Genomic DNA, 21,548 nt, shown 5'->3' on the forward strand with positions numbered 1-21,548 from the left:
CAATCCATTATTATTATTATTATTATTATTATTATTATTATTATTATTATGATATTCAAATCTAAGTCAAAATTTCAAGATACACAGAATGTATCTCACTTGACCTGACCTGCAAGGTTTTATTGGATTTCATATCTTAAATCAATGTAAGACACTAGATAAAGTGTCGGTCTGAAGTTCCCAGGAGCCAATTATTTTGTATTTACTTTTTTGTATTCCAGTGTAGTCTGGAGCTTGGCCATTTAGTTCTCTGTATATAAGTGCAAGAACTTTCAATCTTAAAATCCACTGGAACTCAACACAAAAAATACAAAATAGAGTTAATATGAGCTTCCATACTAGAATACATTAATAGCCTGGCTGTAAAAAATGTTATCACTTGGAGATGTGAAAGAGATGATATATCTAAGATGTAACATACGTAACAAAAGTTGTTAACTTTTGTCTGTTTCTGTTTTATACTTTGTCATTTTGTGATCATTTTATCTAGGAAGGTTCTTTATAAATAAAATTTTACTTACTTACTTACTTACTTATCCATTACCAGGCATTACAATCTAAGCACAATGACACAAATTCTTGAATAATTTTCAAGAATTATTCAAGAATAAGCGGAAGCGAATGGATGGATGGATGGAATTTTCTCCAGTCCAACCAAGGAGAGCATATGTTGCAATTTTCATATTACATACATATTCCATCAAGATTTCAAATGCAGTTGAACAAAAAGAAGCAAGAGTCTGACTGATTTTAGGATGTAATTCAGGAGGCGCTATAATGGTGGTCACAGTCTTGGTGACTTTTAGGATGAGATAATTGCTAAAGAATCATTCGCTAATCTGGGTAAAATGAGACTCGGGTGGACAGCCTATTCAGCTATTGAGGGTTAAAAGACATATGCAACTGAATGTCATCAGCATAGTACAATGAAATTAATTTTAGACTCAGGACTGACCATTGTGAAAGGTTAGGGTGGTCATATTAGAGGAGAACTTGTTTATCCTAACAGAAAAGGTCCTATCAGATAACTGACAGGACCTTTATCAGATCAGATAATTGTTTTCTTTATAGAAAACAAGTGGAATGCAAAGCCAGAGGTAGCAGCAAGAACCTGCATGTCCTACAGTGTGTCCCGCAGTGTGAGTAGGGCACAATATATGTTGAATGCAATTAAAAGACTCCATGATGCTCGGAACTCCTTAGTAGTTATATTTGAAGTCCCCAACAATAATATTCCGGCCTCATTTAATTGTCGAAGATAAGAACTTTTGAAAGTCCACGGAAAGAAATGCTGAGGTACCAGGTGGACCATAAATTAAAGCATCATATAAAGGTTGATCTTATCTAATATTCTTTATGCTCATCTCAAAGAAGCTATAAAAACTTGAATTTCAGGATGGCCCACCAGTTGCCATCCATTCTCCAAACCCACAATCAAAAACTTGTTTTCTCAGCTTCTTCTCCTAGCTCCTTCATGGCTTTCTGTTGCTCCAGCACCACGGAGTGGCTGGGCTGAACTGTTTGGCCTGTAAAGCCCCGACAGCCAACCTCCAAGGGTAAATCCTGGCTTTTCAGCAAGCCTCTTGGCACTCCACTGCCAACTCAGCATATTTAAGATCTTTTTTCCTCATATACCAATGCCATTCCTTCCTCCCAATGTATGGTAAGCTTGAAGAGGATCCTTTACTCTACTATGGACTAGAGATGGCACGATACCACTTTTTTATGTCCGATACCGATACCGATATCATAAATTTGGATATCTGCCGATACCGATATGAATCCGATATAGTGTTTTTTAATCAACAAAACTGTTTTTTAAATATCTTGCTGCATTTTGTATAAGTTCATACTCAAGTTTAAAACAACAACTACACTAAAGCTATTCTGTTATACCTGTATGCAAAAAAAATTTCATAGTTCAGCAATACTGATCAATCTAATAAACTTAAACCTACACCATCCTCCCTATTCTGGTATTTTAAAGAGTACTTAGCGTAAATATTAAGCAACCTAACTAATAGGGTTCCAACTCCCAGCAACAACAAAAATAAATAAATAAAAAATAGGGAACCACCCCTCACGCTCCACCTCATGATTAATTTGATGCAGTGTGAAAAAAAATGCACAGAAATCAATTATTTTTCAAGAAATATTAAATAGATTCAACATCTTTCTTCAACAAAATTGCAGACTGCACAGATGGTACCTTCCCAAAGGAAAAAGTACTATAGCTTACTAGGGTATATATATTAGACTTAATAGTCACTATATACAGTAATTGACTTCTATTCATTTTACATCAAATTAAAACTTTGGGTGTCAGATAATTATTTATTAAAAGCTAGACATTTTAAATGAGAATAAGAAAGAAAAGTATGTCTTTGTGCCCCTTTTCCCTGTTCATGCCCTATCGGCCCCCCTGGCTAAACTTTGCTAGATCCGCCCCTGCACAGTTACCAGCCGTCAGCTACGTAGAAAAAGATCCTCGAGTAGAAAGTAATATTAAATAAATTCTAACAACAGCTGATCAAGCTTAAACGTGCTGCTGTTGTTCAGCCGCTGGTTTCCTCTTTCTGGCGCAAAGTGGGCCAAAAACAAACAAGAGAGACTCGCGACAGAAAAGCCGATCAGCTGATCATTAAGCAGTTTCATGATTGAAGTAGCAGCCGGAGAGCGAGAGGCAGTCGCTCGTTAAGCTTAACGCAGGAATGCTTTACAAACATTCAGAGATGGACTTACACACTTGCTTTACTTCTCTCGGGGATAACTTTGTCGGAGATGAAATGCCGGGTTGCTAGCGAAGCTCCACATGCTATCCAGACCACCGACAGGTCCCGCATGCCACAGCCGCTCTATCACGTGATGCATACTGCTCCGACGTGCTAACGTTCTGAGGTGAGTTACGGCGTGTTGCATGTGAGGTGCTTTCGTGATATTTAATGGATCGGATTACATTTTTTATTTTTCTCCGATATCCGATCCAGTAATTTAGGTCAGTATCGGACCGATACCGATACGTAATATCGGATCGGTCCATCTCTACTATGGACCACAAGACAATATCTGGCTGGTTTTATCATCTCTATTGGGAAGACTAGCTTCTTCCTGAGGTCCATCAATATCGTCTTGACAACCTGACAGACTGGCCTTCCTTCTTTGGAAATGTGCTTGGATGTCAAAACCATCAAAGCAGGTCTTGCTGTCGATATAGATTAGTTTGCCATTACCCTGCATCTCTCTTCAATTCAATTCAATTTTATTTATATAGCGCCAAATCACAACAAAAGTCGCCTCAAGGCGCTTCATAGATACAGAGAAAAACCCAACAATCATATGACCCCCTATGAGCAAGCACTTTGGCGACAGTGGGAAGGAAAAACTCCCTTTTAACAGGAAGAAACCTCCGGCAGAACCAGGCTCAGGGAGGGGCGGGGCCATCTGCTGCGACCGGTTGGGGTGAGAGAAGGAAGACAGGATAAAGACATGCTGTGGAAGAGAGACAGAGTTAATAACAGATATGATTCAATGCAGAGAGGTCTGATTAATACATAGTGAGTGAGAAAGGTGACTGAAAAGGAAAAACTCAATGCATCATGGGAATCCCCCGGCAGCCTACGTCTATTGCAGCATAACTAAGGGAGGATTCAGGGTCACCTGGTCCAGCCCTAACTATATGCTTTAGCAAAAAGGAAAGTTTTAAGCCTAATCTTGAAAGTAGAGATAGTGTCTGTCTCCCGAATCCAAACTGGAAGCTGGTTCCACAGAAGAGGGGCCTGAAAACTGAAGGCTCTGCCTCCCATTCTACTTTTAAATACTCTAGGAACAACAAGTAGGCCTGCAGAGCGAGAGCGAAGTGCTCTAATAGGGTGATATGGTACTACAAGGTCATTAAGATAAGATGGGGCCTGATTATTTAAGACCTTGTATGTGAGGAGCAGGATTTTGAATTCTGGATTTAACAGGAAGCCAATAGGAAAACAGGAGAAATCTGCTCTCTCTTTCTAGTCCCTGTCAGGACTCTTGCTGCAGCATTTTGGATTAGCTGAAGGCTTTTCAGGGAGTTTTTTGGACATCCTGATAATAATGAATTACAGTCGTCCAGCCTGGAAGTAATAAATGCATGAACTAGTTTTTCAGCGTCACTCTGAGACAGGATATTTCTAACTTTAGAGATGTTGCGACAAATGGAAGAACGCAGTCTTACATATTTGTTTAATATGTGCGTTGAAGGACATGTCCTGGTCAAAAATGACTCCAAGGTTCCTCACAGTGTTACTGGAGGCCAAGGTAATGCCATCCAGAGTCTCTTGAGAACTTCAGCCACTTTAGCCAGGACTTGAGCCTAGCATCCTAGAGACAGTAGTATCTTGCATCATGACAGGATGTGCTGTAGATTTCCCATGCTGTTCCCACGTCGTAAGCAGCTCTTATTAGAAAGTTGAGCCTATTCCAGTTATCTGCCGAGCTGAGGCATCTCTTTACAGTGGTTTTCCATCTTGACTTACGCAGTCAGCATTTTTGCTATTTTTCCTTTCTTGGCTTCAGATAGTCTAGACTTTATTCTTAGTAGCTTTTTTCCAGGTTTACCCGTGCTGACATGCCTGTAAAAGCTGTGTTACTTTCATTCTGTAATGTGTTTAACCTCTTTATGGATGGGTTTTCAAGGTCTGCCAGAGCTTTTAACAAAATGCAGTATTTCTTAGTTCACTTAAATGAAATTCAGTGTCTTTGTATAGCCCAGTGCCACATGGGGAGGTTCAAAGGGCTTCGCAGGCATCAAAACATATTAAAAACGGTGGGAAAATCATGAGTGTCCAACCTTGGTGATTTGTATATCAAAACAAAGCTCAAAGTCAAAGATCACATTCAGATTGCAAGTAAAATTACTAATTGTAAAACTCTGTGACTTACAAAATTTAACATTGTACAAGTCACAACTTTTGATATTGTATTTAAGTAACTATCAGTCAGTGGAATATAAAGTTGCAAAACACTGGAAATTATTGTGTTATTGTGTTTAGAAATGATCTGACACACTGGAAACAGAAAGATAAAATGGAGCCAAGAATTGACCCCTACATGAAAAGAGTCTGAAGATAATAAATCTTCTTTTACAAAAGAAAGGATGTGTTTGATTAACAGTCAAACTAGGCAAGACCAGTGGCATGCATCAGCGCAGAACTCAAATCTTGACTAGAACAAAGTCCAGAGTCGGCTGCAAACTATAAATCATTTGCAGTTTTGTTCTTTTAATTTTAGATTAAATGGGTAAATTTGAAATTGGTTTAAAATAAATTTAAAATGTAGGTTTCTGTAAGTTGTTAAATGTTATCTAGAGTTGTCCAATCCCTCATATGAGGACATTACATATAGAAGATGATCACTTTCCTAATCCAATATTTAAATGCAGCTCTGCTGTTTGCCACAGAGCACAATATTTGCTCATTTCTTTTTTTTTTTCTTCGAATTTTAGGTTATTGAATACTTTGTATCAGATATTTAAAGATTTATTTAAAGGGACCATATGACCACTTTATAATTATCTCATGCTGAACAGTTGCTATATGAGAATGATTACAGAGAACTAAATGGGTTTGCACACTGGAAAATATGGTTAAAGAATTTGATCCATTTTAAAAATAAGATTAGAATTCTGTATTTGAGAAGAAATTATTTTCTGGACTTATTGTATTAAAGGACTCTACTTCATATTTCCCCCTTTCTCACTACAATAAACCTCTCTACCTCCACACACCCACTTTCTTTTTTCTGCCTCTTCCACACTTTGCTCATGCCTGAATGCCTCCAGCTCCAGGTACATCGTTTTGATTTTCTTGTTCTTTTTTTTCACCATAAAGTCTGGATATAAAAAAAGGGAATGGAATATTTGATGGGGATGGTTTCCTATAATCAAGCTGAAGTCTCCATCATTATCCTGTATCAGCCGATCCCTTTTTAAAAAGCACCAGGAGTTACTGGTGTTTTACATGAATTTTGGGGCTTGGCAGTGCTGCTGGGAGCCGAATACATTTGTCAGGTCGCGGCTCTCTTACAAATGAACTGCATGCAGTCTCTCTCTCTCTCTCTCTCTCTCTCTCTCTCTCTGTCTCTCTTTCTCTCTAACACACACACACACACACACACACACACACACACACACACACACACACACACAGTCACACAACTTTCTGTAATGGCAAAATTCACAAATGAAGGGGGGCGGAGGGAAACTGAAAAGTGTGATTTTTGCCTGTGTGCGAGAGAGAAAGGCAGGGAAAATGTGTCCATTTAAATATAGATGCACATGATTTCTGATGTTTTTTGACTCTATTTTCTAGCAAAAGCACAAGCTGTATTATTTGTTTCTTACTAAAAAAAACTCCTGTCTATTTTTGGATGTAACCTCTGTCTCACACTGACAGCAGTGTGCATAAAGTAAAAATAACAAAAACAAAAAAAACATAACAGTCTTTCAAGTTTTGACAGAGGAAATGTTCTTCTAATTCTGTTTTTGTTGTCCGTGCTAATACTAGCCCCACGTTGTCGGGAAAATTAGGAGAATGGGCTCCGGTGTATCACTGTCAGATTTATGTTTAAAAAAAACCAAACTTTAGTTCTGTGTCCTTGTAGTAAAAGTCGGCACACCGCATTTCTGTCATATGAACAAAAATCACGAGCTGCAGTGACAACGCAGCCACTCCGAGGACTCCAATTTTTTTGTGAACATCCGCGCTGCCTCCATCTGTTTGCCCGGAGGTAGGGACAGACTCTTATAGAGCGTGTGTGTGTGTCTGTGTGTCGCAAACACACCGGAGACTGAATGGCAGTTCCTTCTGGAGTCCATGTCGGAGCAGGTAACTGCAGGCAAGGGCAGAAGGGCTCAAAGACAACAACAACACTTCACTTAGGCCTAATTAGGAGGTGCCAGGGTCAGAGTCTCAGCAATATGTTGTACATAAGCTTCTGTGGTTACATAGTGGATTATGGGATACGTGAGCATTGGCTCTATTGCTCAGGCACAGATGTAGACCCTAAAAAGAGATTCTGCATGTGACGTTAGGCAATCTGAAGAAATGTGTTAGTATGAAGTGGAAAACATTTTTTAAACTGTGAGTCTAGATTCACTTTCTGTATGAAGTGCACTGTGTTTATTCAAGCTTCCAGATTCTGCCCATGTAAACAGAGCTGATCTAGGAAAGCAGTTTTGCTTCCTCTAAATTCCATTGAAATTGTTTTTGCTGCAGTTCAGCCAAAAGAGCAACAGAGAGCGCTCGTGAGAAAACCACTAATGAATTTTAGCTAAACTGCTGAAATAATCATTTTCTTTTTTAGTTTTCACAAATACAGCTATGATAATTCATCTGAACTGGAAAAAACCCACATTTTATTTTTACTTTGATTTGTAGTGAAACTGTTTCAGCTGATAACATTTTTTATAGCATTCTGCTAATCATGCTAATTGTCTGCTTAAAGATGGACAGATACATTATTTCAAAGTCAATCAGTTTCTCCCCAAGTCCCCCAGTTAGCCATGTCCTGGTCTAAGATTATAACAAAGACTTTCTTGAGTGGATCTTTGTACAGTATAGTACTGATCTTCTTTTCATACAAACCATTTTGGGCCCATTAATAAATATTGTTTTTTGTTCCCCAAAAATAAATTAAAAATAAACAATTATCTGCAATTAAGTTTAATTTGATCAGTTCTATTGCAGGTTCTAAAAAACATTAAAATTATAGTTTAATAAAAGGTTAAAAAAATCACCTCTTAAAACCAATTTAGAAGTAGCTTTTTTTTCTACTAAAATATATACATGCTTTTGTTGTTATTTACACACTTTGTCATCTAGTAGACCAGGTTTGGCCCTTTTTCAGGGACCAATCAGGCCACAGAGATCACTCTGTGTCATGTATGGCAACTTTAGATTCTGATGACAGCAATTTGTTCCTAATGTAACAAAGACAAAAGATTTCCTTTTATTTTGGATGCTTGGATTTTGCTGTACCGTCAGCAAAGAGAAACTCCAAACCTATTAAATGCATCGATTTCTCTGAGTGCACATGTGCCCAGTTTTTGTAAAAAGAAAAAAAAATCAAACAAGGCAAAAGGAGGAAAGAAGAATAAAATAAAAAAGGGAACATGATCATCAAGCAGAAGTCACATAAACAGGCTTTAGTGCTTCTGTCCTGGAGCATGAGTTCCTTTAAGCACCTTGTACCGCATTTTAAAAGTTGCCTGCCAAGTACCCCCCCCCCCCCCCAAATCCTCCCCCTCCATTCCTCCACAGGCCTCCTTGACGACCAAGTCCCCCCCCCACCCGTGCGGGAGGTGAGGTCAGGGTACTGAGATGGAGGTTGGGGCTGCCCCTTAGCGCTGTGATTCAGGCCAGCCTCCTCTCCCTGTGCTGCTTTAAGGTTTGAGCTGGGGTTAGAGGGGGTGGGGGGCTGTAGAGAGCTGCCAGCGAGGGCAACACACACTTCCAAAGGAGTTCTGAAAAGCTCCAGCTCCCCCACCAGATACCTTCACAAACATATGCCAGGGCAGGAAATGCAGTAGCCGGGCCAACATTTAGCATCCTGCTGCTGAGCGGGAAGTGAGAAAAAGGTCTTGGAAAGTTCCAGTAACTAACTACAAAAGGAGGTAGACATCACCCCAAACCACTCAGGAGAGGTCGGCTATTTTTTTCAAAAAATTCTCCTCTCTCCCTCATTTCTGTCCTCCACCCGGCTGAGGTTACAGCATTGTAAGGTGAGCCAGAGCTGATCCCGTGTTGGGGAGGGCAGCCGCCACCTCGAGCGTTGGCCTAACAGCATCTACAAGCTCCAGTGTGGCCAGGATGAAAGGCAGTTGGAGGGGAGCGAACTGTACCGGGCTCCGCAGTATTGATGTCAGAGAAAATGAACTGACTCCTCCATCGATCCGCAGAGGGAAAATGTAGAAATAGAAACGGTAAATCTGGCTCTCTTGACTAACAGCTTAACGTCGGCCATCTTTTCTTTCCTCTCTCTCTCTCTCTCTCTCTCTCTCTCTCTCTCTCTCTCTCTCTCTCTCCTTGCTCTTTTATGTAAACTGGGCCAATATTCCAGCATTGATGTTTTCTAGAGGGCAGTAAAGCATTTGAAAGCTATATTGGCTTGTTTTGTTCTCCTCTAGATGAGTGATGCTCTGTTTTCATGATCAATAGAGCAGGCCTGAGTTACTGTTAGAGTTACTGTTATTAGGGACAGCAGAGCAGTCACACAGACCTGGCATCTGCAGCTATCATCTCATAAGACATCCCAGGAAACGATTCTGACTCGGTCCAGCAGCAGTGCCTATGGAAACATATGCTCAGATGAAATATTTCAAACATGCTCCATGCCTCCATATGCTTATTATCACATATCAGTGATGTTGTTATAAATAAAAATGACAGGGAAAGAGTGACCTCCATTTGACGATGATCATGAGAGGAGCAATCTCGACAAATAACTCCATTATGAGGAGATTTACACTATGATTCCAGAGACCCTGTGGATTTAATACATCAACATTTCAATCAGCTGAACGATCACATCTGAAACGGAGCGATCCACTGCTTTTCAGCTTTGGCACAAAGTTGATGAGGTTAAAAAGCCTGGGTTTTAAAGTTCAGATCTAATGAAAATGCAGCCACATAGTAAGAAAAATCAACCTTCATATTTGTAGAGGTTTGAACTTGTATGATGAATAGGAGTTACTTGGTCAGGTGCTACATTTTGTACCTCTCACAAGTGTTTTTCTTTTATATGCGAATGAAAACAGAAAGGGAAGTAACAGCTCCTCCCAAAAGCAGTCTGTGCTCGCTCCAAGGTCATCTAATTATCATTCCGGCTTGTTTTTTATTTTTAAGCCAAAGGTGGCCTTTGGTAGCATTTCATGATGCTATGGCAATACTGAAATAGGTCAATCCCAGCTTCTCAGTTTAACCCAAAGACAACTACATAGTTTTAGCTCCAAATTGTTCTCCTACTGAAATAACCAAAAACTAGCTTTAAAAAACAAAACAGATGTTCTAGTAACATGCAACATGATTTTGTGGACTTCGTCAGTAATATTTCACATTATACGCTGTGCCTCTGTCCGGTTGTAATTGGTAGTCGAAAGTTTTGGTCTGCCTGACCTTTAGTGCAGACACAGTTTGATGGTTTAATGTTATCTTAGCTCTTCAGAAACCAATGCTGGGAGTACAGGAGATTCATAACAGGTGAATAACGGCCCAAGCTGTAGTCGATCAAGCCTCTAATGAGTTGATGAGATCTACTTGAGTGTTACTACTGGCAGTACAGCTATTCTGTTTCAATTTGATGTCTACCCTAGAAGTGTCTTTGAATCTTTACACGAAAATATGATGGATTTCTCAACTTTTCATTTTGTCTCAGATCCCATTCAGAGAACTAAACTAAACTATAAAGTAACTGTTGATAGTTGAATAACATTTTCTGAAAATCTGTATAGATTAATGTACACTGACTCTATCGTTACATGAACAGTAGTTTTCAGGTCATGATACTTAAGCCATTGATTTGTTTAATTCGCATTAGAAACAAAGAAGGATGGAAAAAACATTTGTTCCATGTAGTAATGTGGAGGTGCATCATCCACATTGATCTGATGTAAACTTCTCAATGTCCTCAAGGTTGTCAGTAACCTGTTTAGAGTTCGGATCTACCTCCTTATACAGTGGGGCAAAAAAGTATTTAGTCAGCCACCGATTGTGCAAGTTCCCCCACTTAAAATGATGACAGAGGTCAGTAATTTGCACCAGAGGTACACTTCAACTGTGAGAGACAGAATGTGAAAAAAAAATCCATGAATTCACATGGTAGGATTTGTAAAGAATTTATTCGTAAATCAGGGTGGAAAATAAGTATTTGGTCACCTCAAACAAGGAAAATCTCTGGCTCTCACAGACCTGTAACGTCTTCTGTAAGAAGCTTTTCTGTCCCCCACTCGTTACCTGTATGAATGGCACCTGTTTGAACTCATCATCTGTATAAAAGACACCTGTCCACAGCCTCAAACAGTCAGACTCCAAACTCCGCCATGGCCAAGACCAAAGAGCTTTCGAAGGACACCAGGAAAAGTATTGTAGACCTGCACCAGACTGGGAAGAGTGAATCTACAATAGGCAAGCAGCTTGGTGTGAAAAAATCAACTGTGGGAGCAATCATCAGAAAATGGAAGACATACAAGACCACTGATAATCTCCCTCGATCTGGGGCTCCACGCAAGATCTCATCCCGTGGGGTCAAAATGATCATGAGAACGGTGAGCAAAGATCCCAGAACCACACGGGGGGACCTGGTGAATGACCTGCAGAGAGCTGGGACCAAAGTAACAAAGGTCACCATCAGTAACACACTACAACGGCAGGGAATCAAATCCCGCAGTGCCAGACGTGTTCCGCTGCTGAAGCCAGTGCATGTCCAGGCCCGTCTGAAGTTTGCCAGAGAGCACATGGATGATACAGCAGAGGATTGGGAGAATGTCATGTGGTCAGATGAAACCAAAGTAGAACTTTTTGGCTATAAACTCAACTCGTCGTGTTTGGAGGAAGAAGAATACTGAGTTGCATCCCAAGAACACCATACCTACTGTGAAGCATGGGGGTGGAAACATCATGCTATGGGGCTGTTTTTCTGCCAAGGGGACAGGACGACTGATCCGTGTTAAGGACAGAATGAATGGGGCCGATGTATCGTGAGATTTTGAGCCAAAACCTCCTTCCATCAGTGAGAACTTTGAAGATGAAACGAGGCTGGGTCTTCCAACATGACAATGATCCAAAACACACCGCCCGGGCAACAAAGGAGTGGCTCCGTAAGAAGCATTTGAAAGTCCTGGAGTGGCCTAGCCAGTCTCCAGACCTCAACCCCATAGAAAATCTGTGGCGGGAGTTGAAAGTCCGTGTTGCTCGGCGACAGCCCCAAAACATCACTGCTCTCGAGAAGATCTGCATGGAGGAATGGGCCAAAATACCAGCTACTGTGTGTGCAAACCTGGTAAAGACCTATAGTAAACGTTTGACCTCTGTTATTGCCAACAAAGGTTATGTTACAAAGTATTGAGTTGTATTTTTGTTATTGACCAAATACTTATTTTCCACCCTGATTTACGAATAAATTCTTTACAAATCCTACCATGTGGATTCATGGATTTTTTTTTCACATTCTGTCTCTCACAGTTGAAGTGTACCTCTGGTGCAAATTACTGACCTCTGTCATCATTTTAGGTGGGGGAACTTGCACAATCGGTGGCTGGCTAAATACTTTTTTGCCTCACTGTATGGATTTATCGCCTGTATGACAAGCCAAAAGGAATTCTTAGATGAGAAGAACTGTAAGGCCAGAACGGTTCTGGGAAAGCTGGTTTAATATCTATCATTTTCTAGTGTCTAAAACTATGTTTGTTTAGAATTAAAAACATTGAACTGGAAGTTAAACTTTCTGTAGAAAAAACATTGGAAAAGCTCAACCAGACAAAAAAGAACTGGGGTTTATTGATTCATCCATCATCTATGTGTTTTCAGCCTCTGTTTGCGCTGTGTCAGGCAGCCTGCTCAGAGTGTATCCCATCTCTTACCCAAAGTCAGCTGTGATAGATCAGAAAGAGAACGAGAGTTTTCTGTGCTTAACTTGGCCAAATGATATTTAAACAGCATGTGTGTGTAGCAAGCTTTTCTTTGTGGTTTCTTATGAGAAAGTGTGTGTTTGTGTTTAGACGTGTGTGTGCATTTCATTAGGTAGATGGGAATAAATAGAAACAATATAGATACTAAACCAAAACAATCAACAGAGATTTGATTGGCAGCACCCCTGGGTGTTAGACACCCTTGGGATCAGACCTAATTGTTGAAGCACCAGAAGTTGCAGAGTCATCACTTGCTATGATTAACACACGAGATAATCAAACCTAATCTCATATTATTAGATATGCATAGTATTAAATGCTGATTACATTATTGATGATTATATATTCATTGGCGCATTAGCAGAGTTCTAAAGCCAAACCCAAAGTTGGTACAATGTGATTTATAACATGCACAAAAAAATAATTGTTTTCTGCCTTTGTACTGTCAGTGCCGTAACATATTTAGTTTTAGTGGTTCTGGAATTTGATAGAGCTGAACCTCAGGATCATGCTACTTGCTAAAATCTAGCATTTGTCTAACTTAGTTAACGTATCCAACCCTACGTAAAATGACTTTAATCTTTAGGCTTATATCGCCTCTCTCTTCTTGCTTCCTGGTCAGAAACTTTCCAAGAGGGACAAAGAACCTTTCTGAGGAACTCATAAAGAAATAAATAATGTTGTAGTGGTCACTGAGTAGGACAGGTGTCATATGTCTTGATCTTTGACATGAACCTAACTATGGCCCTAACAGATTAGGGGTAAGGTTGGACTTTATCCCAATTGAACCATGGCTACAACCAGGATGAAACAGGGTTTGGAGCCAATGCAATCCTCAGAGTTTGAGGTTTGCTTCCCCGTGACAGGGTTTTTGTTTGTTTGGTTTTTTTACCCTACTGTCGTTTACATTTGAGGTTTCAGCCTCCTTTGATCATTGGGTTTGGTTGTGCCCCATCAGGAGATTCCATTGTCCTACTGGGAGATTTCCACACTTACGTTGGCAATGTGAATCAGACGTGGAGTGGTATTACTGGAAGGAACAGCCTGCAAGATCTGAACCTGAGTGTTGTTCTGTTATTGGAATTCTCAGTATGTCCATAAAAATCATATTTGACCATAAGTGCATGTGATACTTGGATACTTTCGGTTGCCTGTTGGTTTTGTAATTGTATCATCAGATCTGTGGTCATGTGTCATGAACACTTGGTTGAAGAGAGGAGCTGAGCTGTTAAACGATCACCACCTGGTGGTGGGTTGGATTAGGTGACCAGTGAGGATGCTGAAGAGGCCCATCATGCCCAATATATAATGATACACTGGGAGCACCCAGCAGAGGTCCTGGTCTAAGATCTTCCATTGCTGGCAGAACTTTGCAGCACCGAGGATGCAAGGTGAATGGTGGTAATTCCCACCATGACAGCTATGTCATGACACCAGAAGTGAAGAAAGCCTTTGTCACTTATTCTAAGTGTAGCCAAGTGGCTTCCAAGAACTTCAAAGCAAAGCCAAGTAGCTGTAGGTTTCCACTTTGCTGGCCTCAAGATATCATCTCTTTTTCCAGATATTGTGGGTCTGTTGGCTTTGTTAGGTAGAGCATGCTGGGGCAGTTTTCAGCAGTGTGTGAAGGGGTAGGTATAAAAACGTTGTCCCTGTTCGGGGATCAGCTGCTGCCGTAAGTAAACAAATCAAAGTGTCTCGGGGTCTTGTTCACATGTCAGAGGAAAGCAGTGGAGTAGTTTTGCACACAAACCTTCTAAAAGGTGAACTTTTGGAAGGTTTGTTCCTGTTACATCTGACATAAAACTAACACAGCATTTCAACATGGTGGTGGCAGTGTGATGGTCTGGAGCTGACGTGCTGCTTCAGGGCCTGGACGACTTATTATAATTGATGTTACCATGAACTCTGCTATCTACTAGAAATTATTGAATCAGAATGTGTTCCCTGAAGGTCAGATACATTTGGGTTACGCACCAGGGCAATGACCTGAAATGCAGTAAGCAAGCCCACCGCCTTTGCTTAGGAAGGCTGTAGCCGAGGTGGTAGAGCAGGTCACCAACTAATGGGAAGGTTGGTGGTATGATCCTTGTCTGCTCCGGTCTGCATGCCCAATATCCTTGGGCAAGATACTAACCCCAAGTTGCTCTGTGATGCATCCATCAGAGTATAAAAGTGTGTGAATGGTAGACAGAAGCATTTACATAGAGAATAGAAAAAAAGTGCGAATGGGTGAATGAGGCAAGTTGTATAAAGCGCTATATAAGAAGCATTTACCATTCATACATCCATTTACCATTTATGGTGAATGGCTAAAGAAAAACAAAATAATGGTTGGCACGACCTTTCAGATCATCCTTTAAAACAACTCTGCAAAGAAGAGTGGGATGAGCAATGTGAAAGACTTGCTGCCAGGTATGCTTGATTGCAGTTTTTAACTGCAAAAGTTGGTACAATCAGTTATTATTTTTAGGAGCTATTACTTTTTCACATGGGAACATGTAGGTCCCCAATAAATGAAGTCATCATTTAAAAACTATATATTGTCTTTTCTCAGGTCATCCTTGTTTAATGTTAAAGTTTGATTCCCTGAAACGTGAGTGTGACAAATATGCAGGAAATTTAAACAGCAGTAATGGGGCAAATTTTCACACTTTTTCATAGCACTGTACGTAAATTTGTCTTCCTCCTGTTGCTTCAAGTTTTTCAGTAAAATAATTCAAAATAATTTGAAAATACAAAAAACCATTTTTCTAGCATATGATTTTGGGCACTGAAAAAAAAAATCAAAATCTCTTGCTCTCTGTTCTCTCGGGGACAGCGAGCTGCGAGTAGAGTTGGGCGCCCTTAGTATTTTCATCTCGCACATCATGCTTTTAATTATGGGACATATTGAGCAGCGTGTCCAATGCACAATGGCTCTGCTGGAATATTCATGTCCAAAGTTAGAGGAAAGTGGAAAGGGGAGGGAAGTGAGATGTAATTGTAATTAGTGAAGGACCTGGTGCTGCCAATTCTCAAAGGAGCATCTGAGTCACCTGCTTCATGTGTGCGCCTGTGCATCTGTCCTCCTGGCTTACCATACTGGGACACACCGGGGAGTGTGAGGAGCTCTCTTGGCTTAACTAGGAGGTGTACCTGTCTGTCTGCTTGCTCCAGGGCTGAAGTGGCTAGTTAGCATATGCGCCGCCATGCATGCGTGTTTACCCTATATGTGTGTGCACATGCGTGTGTGCGTGCACACGCACGTACACAGGCCTCATCTCAAGTCTCACCGGAGACTTGTTGTCTAAGATTAATGAAGGTCACCAGAATCCTCCAAAGTATTCCGATAATTAAGGCTTTGTTTATCAAAAACAAGTTATATTAAGAGCAAAAAGATTCATGGTAATTATTCATAATCTTAACAATTCAAGTGTAGCCACCTCATTTGTGCCTTTAATTCTTCTTGTTAATGTTTTGCATAAATCTGCATAATTACTTGAGATGCCTGTTGTATTTTTGACAGCTACTCAGTTCGTGTGCACTAAAGGGTATCGAATGTGCTGCGTGCTGCATACTTAAAAAGTGCTTGTATGACTGGAGCGCCAAAGCATTTTTGAGCCATGAAGCCCCAGCAATACTGGGGCAGTAATGCAGGCGGCGGATAGGATGTTTTCTATCAAACGGGGTAAATGAATTCTTCTGCTTACGGTAGTTCAAATGAAGGCTTTTATGAGCAGGGTGTCCCTGGATTCATGCCGCAACATGGGACATCAGCGGATAAATCCTCAGTCTAAACAGAGAGGCCACAGACAGGTGCTGTTGTGAGTTTGCTTTTATTTTCAAGATCAAGCCCCTTCTATAATCTTGACATAATTTAGTGTGTGTGTGTGTGTGTGTCTGTGTGTGTGCGTGTGTGTGCACAGCCTGAGCCCGTGTGTATATGGCTTGGCATGTCTGAGGCGAGCCCCGTATAATCGCTGCATAACTCTGATGCAATAATCACATGTAAATGACCACGGCATGGAAATGTGCTCTCTTGGTTTACATAATCTTGTAATGACCCCTTGTAACACAGTGTCTGTGATATTGGCCCTAATAGAATGTTCTTGCTCTGTGTTTTTTTTTTTAACCCAACTTATTTTTGTAGCTCCAGCCTGGAATTACACAGAGCGCAAGCCTGGCCTATTAGCACCATGACATGAGTGATTTAATTTACCCTCTCTCTTTCTCTCTCTCTGTCTCTCCTCCTATTTAGCATGCAACAGGCGTGGGCAGTAATGCCTGTGTGATTGGGCTGTGCTGGGTGATGATTTTAATAAACACACACCCGCAGAGGTGGCCACAGGTCAACCGTGTTTGGATTCATCAGGTGCACAGGTAGGAATAGAGTTGTGAATGATTCAAGAGCTTCCCAGTCACCAGGTTCGCTTTAACAAGCGGTCAGCGAAGAAAACACTCACTTGTGTTTGTGTTTTTGTGCACAAAATTAGCATATTTGCATGTTAATTGTAGGCTAAAGCATCTGTGCATACATTGTGTGTGCACTGTCCACTGTGTTACACTTGTCTGCATGCCCACCTTTCCGTGCAGCTCTCGTTCTCCTGCTCAGAGAAACATGTGGCTCTGATGTTAATTGAAATTTGTCTAATGAAGTAAAAGTTAGGAAAGAAAGAGAGAGAGAGAGACTTTGGAGGAGAGATAGGGAGACAAAGAGAGGGCAAGGAAGAGAAGTTAAAAAAAAGACAAAGCTTCAACTTTCTTTAATTATGTTTACCCAACAGGCTTTGCTTCCTCATTTAAATAGCATAAACATCTGGCCGTGGTGCGCCACTAGCATGGCGGCAGTAGTCAAGCAAATCTTGTGGAAAATAATGAAATTAGATCCCTGGTGCTGTGACAGTGGAAGGGCAGAAGACATCCGCTCCATGTTAATAAAATTGCCATGAATGAGTGAATACAATTAGGAAATTGTCAGTGGCGGCAGTGAACTTTTGTAACTCACCAATGTTTGCATCATTCGATTAAGGCAGCAATTTGGACTTGTTTATTTGCGGCTGTTGTGGCTTTTATTAATTGTGACCTGGCAATGATTGGCCTGCGATTAAACCAGTCACATATGATGTGGCTGAGGGTAAGGGATGGATTGGTGGGCATGCTGATGGAGGACTGATTTTCTCTTTTTTTGTTTATCTGATGTAGCTTGTGTGTGTATGTGTGTGTGTGTGTGTGTGTTTGTGCGCCCGCGTGCCTGCCTTTTAGTTGAAGCTATAAGCATGTCTGCCTTTAATTGTCTCTTTATATAATACAGAACAGGTTTGATTGGATATGTCTGGGCAGCCAAAGCCAATTTATCTTTAATCTTAAAATCTCTAATTTAGTCTAATTTAGCCTTTTCCCTCTACCATTCTGAAATGTGACAGGTACAGCTCTTGTTTCAACGTGTTCTTTGGTGCTGGTGCCAAGTTGCACCTGTCCAAGTAAGTTTGAGGGCAGTCTTATTATAAATTTTGCATAAAGGGCTCTTTGTCAAAACCTCTCAGGGTTATTTTTTTTTCTTTTTTATCCTGAAATGTTAACACTGGAAAGAACGGTATTATGGATATTGGCCTATATTTTCATATTTTAAGCTGGACCAAGTAGAGTTAATACAGCCTTAACCTAGCCAAAAAGAAGCATTGAGCAGTGAGCAAACCTCCCAAACAGGACATAAACCCTCTTTTTTGTTGGAAGTCAGAATTTGCTACATCAGTTATGTGTAAAATAGTGGGCATTTAAGGAACAGATGCTGATTTGGTTGGTGCTAATTTCCATACACAGACTGGCACGTCAACCCTTGATAAGGAATTGAATTGATAAGTAATATTGATAATGGAATCAATTTCCCCTAAATTCTCATCCCATTTCATGCTGGAGCTCTGCAGAGCTGCAGGACCACTTTAACAACTGCGTGCAGTGAGTGAGAACTGGTTCATGTGCGGCTACCTACACTACACTTCTACCCTACACTGAGGTTCACTGAGGCTGCCAAACGGGGCAAGACCTGCAATAGCTATTGGAGATAAGGACCATGTCACTAGGCTCTTTTCACTGGGTCACATGCCTCAGTATATGGATCTGCTGTGTTCTGAAAAATATCAGGTTGGAGTTTTAACAAGCTCCTGCATTTGACAGTACGTAGATTGGGTTAAACTGCAATATGCTGACAAAGTACAAGCTTTTTGCAGGCACACACGACAGTGTGCATGTTCTTGCTGCATGTCTGCAGCTCACCAGACAGCTATAGTTCAGCGCTCCTAATGAACCAAGCATCAGGAGAATTGGATGATAACACTACCGCCCTGAATGTGGCTTTGCCAAAATGAAAAATAGATGACAAAGTTTAATGTATTAATTACTGCCTAAGCAAATAATAAATTTTGACTTTTAAATGTAATTCTTGAATTACAAATATATGTAATTCAAGTCATTATTGTTTGCCTATCAATTACTATCATCAACTTAGAAGGTTTAAAGAAATGGCTTGACATTAATAAATTGTAATGGAGTTATTGCATAAAGTTTGCAACAGGCAAATAAAACAAAGTCAGTTATTTGAAGTAGTGTGTATGAACATTGATTTTCATCTGTGATGACCATACATTATACTACAAAGCTCATACAATGATGCTAAAACAAACATGTCTAAAACTATAGCAATATTACATATTACCAATAATGTCATCAAATCTAAAACCTTTACACATAATGTATTGTTACCAAATATCTGCATGCATATCTACCGTGTGGAGGTTTGAAGAAACACATACAAACCACACCAAATCAGGAAAGGAATATAAACAGAGTTCAGAGTTTTATGAACCAACCAGTGAACTATGCATTAAACTACACCCTCTAAAATTTTATCATGTCGTTGATCGTATTGCATCTTGCAACATGCAGAGGACAAACTAACCATCCAAACCATATTCACAGGTTGTTTGAAATGACAATTACAGTCTGAACACAGAGGACAGACCAATGTTGAAAAAAGGTCTATATCTGTGGGAGAAGGGTAAACAGGTGGTTTACTTTTGATGACAAATTACAAATATTTTTATGACACTTTCAATTGTATAATTTGTTTTTTTGTCTTAATATATTTATTCTTTGTGATGGTGAAGTTTCAGCCTATAGATTAAAAATGTATATTTATTTCCTCATTATTAATATGCCACATAAATGGCATAAAACGTATTACATTTTGCTAGAAAAACATATTTTTTAAACCTACGTTCTGACTGTTTCAATATTCACTTTACAGCTTTACCTGCAATTGTTTTAATAAGTGTTCCAAAAATTGTTAGTATTACAATGGCAATAAAACTAAATGAAGCAAGAGAAAGTCCTACAGCACAACACACTTCACACAAAATGATTTGAGTAATGGCAATCATTGTTTTCCAGTAGAGCTTTACTGTATGTTTAGCAATTTCACTGTGCAGCTTATTTGTTGTATTTTATTGACTCAAAGTACTAGTATATAGTATTTGGCCTCTTTATTAATTTGTTTAAGAAAGTGTGGGTGTTGTGTGGGCACATTTGTGTGTGCCCCTTGACCTGCTACCACCAAAAATACAATATTTTTGTAGGAAACACTGCATTTGGCTAAAAAAAATAAAACCTCTTTCCTCTGGGACGTTTGATGGTTTCTGTCTGAACTGTTGTTTAGACAAATTGAGGATGTGCCCCATGACAATTTACTATTAGAACTATTTCTGCAGCCCTAAATTTGAATAATATAGTCCGTTAGGAGAATTGGTCCTTTCTGGATAAAAGAGAAGAAAGGCCGACGAGTCTCACACCAGTTGCTCTGCACTGGACACAGATAGGATTAGATTCAAGATGTGTTCCACATTTTGTCTAAGGTTGGTAGAAATAAGACGCAAACACATATACACAACTTTAGGTAGGAAACAAAAGTCCACCATCATAATCCAAAATGTTTCTAACAGAAGCCTAAAACACACAGGGATGGCAAACAGAAAAGAGACACAGACACTGACAGTGAGTGAAGGGGAGTCTGAGGCTTTATATACACTAGAGGTAATTAAATACAATGGACACGCCAGGGTCGAAAATACACAGCTGAAACTAATTAAGAAAATGGCAAAGGAAGTAAAATTAGACACAAGACAGAAAAGACCAGCTGTTACCAAAAGAAAACAGGAAGTAAGCCACAGCTACACAGGGGAGCAAGATTAACTTAACACACACTGAAGGAAAAGAAAAACACACTTTCACGCAACTAATGGACGGACAGAACGAGGACAGAGGGAGCAGAGGGACCCTCTGACTGAAAACAAACTCTTAAATCATACCATGAACTCACAAAAAACTTCAAAAACGTGAGCCCAAGACCCAGGGACCATGACACAGACTCTGAAATAGATCAATATTCTTGTTAAAGTGGACACTTCAAGATGGAAAATTCTACTATCCACAAGCTTTATGTATGTACTTTATATAGTATATCTGTAGACGCTGCGGTGCTTTGGAATAAATCCCTTCAAATGCTCTTAGTCTTTATCATCTTCACTCCACAGGTCTGCCGTTCACCATTCTGAGTTCCCTTTTGCAAATTTGAAGTGGCGTGTCCCTACTCTCCTTGCTCTCTGCTTTCTGGAGAGAAGACTGTGTTTACTTTACAGCTTCACGCAGGCAAGGGAAAGGATTACATTTGTGGAAATGAGTTGTCATTTCAGGAGGTAATAATGGATTTGGGCCTGAGAGCTCAACAAACACAACACGGGGAGAGCGGGGAGGATGAAACATGGGAGCCGAGGTAGAGAATGCGTATGTACATTGTGGATTTGTGTGCGTAGGAAAGATGCCCCATACACACACACACACACACACACACACACACACACAC

At 40.2% G+C, this 21,548-nt stretch overlaps 1 long non-coding RNA gene across 13 annotated transcripts in view; it reads left to right on the forward strand.

Annotated features, from left to right (window-relative positions):
* The window catches only part of LOC102302168, a 445,058-nt gene that overhangs the window by 55,891 nt on the left and 367,619 nt on the right, over nt 1–21,548 (forward strand). For 9 of the 13 annotated variants that reach the window (XR_006055031.1, XR_006055030.1, XR_006055032.1 and 6 more), the window contains exon 3: nt 16,893–17,014. The exons of the other annotated variants lie outside the window; for them this stretch is intronic. This is a non-coding gene — a long non-coding RNA (uncharacterized LOC102302168). The remainder of the gene's footprint in view (nt 1–16,892; nt 17,015–21,548) is intronic. 13 annotated transcript variants of the gene reach the window in all.

The sequence above is a fragment of the Haplochromis burtoni genome, unplaced genomic scaffold, assembly GCF_018398535.1.
Source record: "Haplochromis burtoni strain Fernald_Lab_line unplaced genomic scaffold, NCSU_Asbu1 Contig_196, whole genome shotgun sequence".
NCBI classification, from domain to species: Eukaryota; Metazoa; Chordata; class Actinopteri; order Cichliformes; family Cichlidae; genus Haplochromis; species Haplochromis burtoni.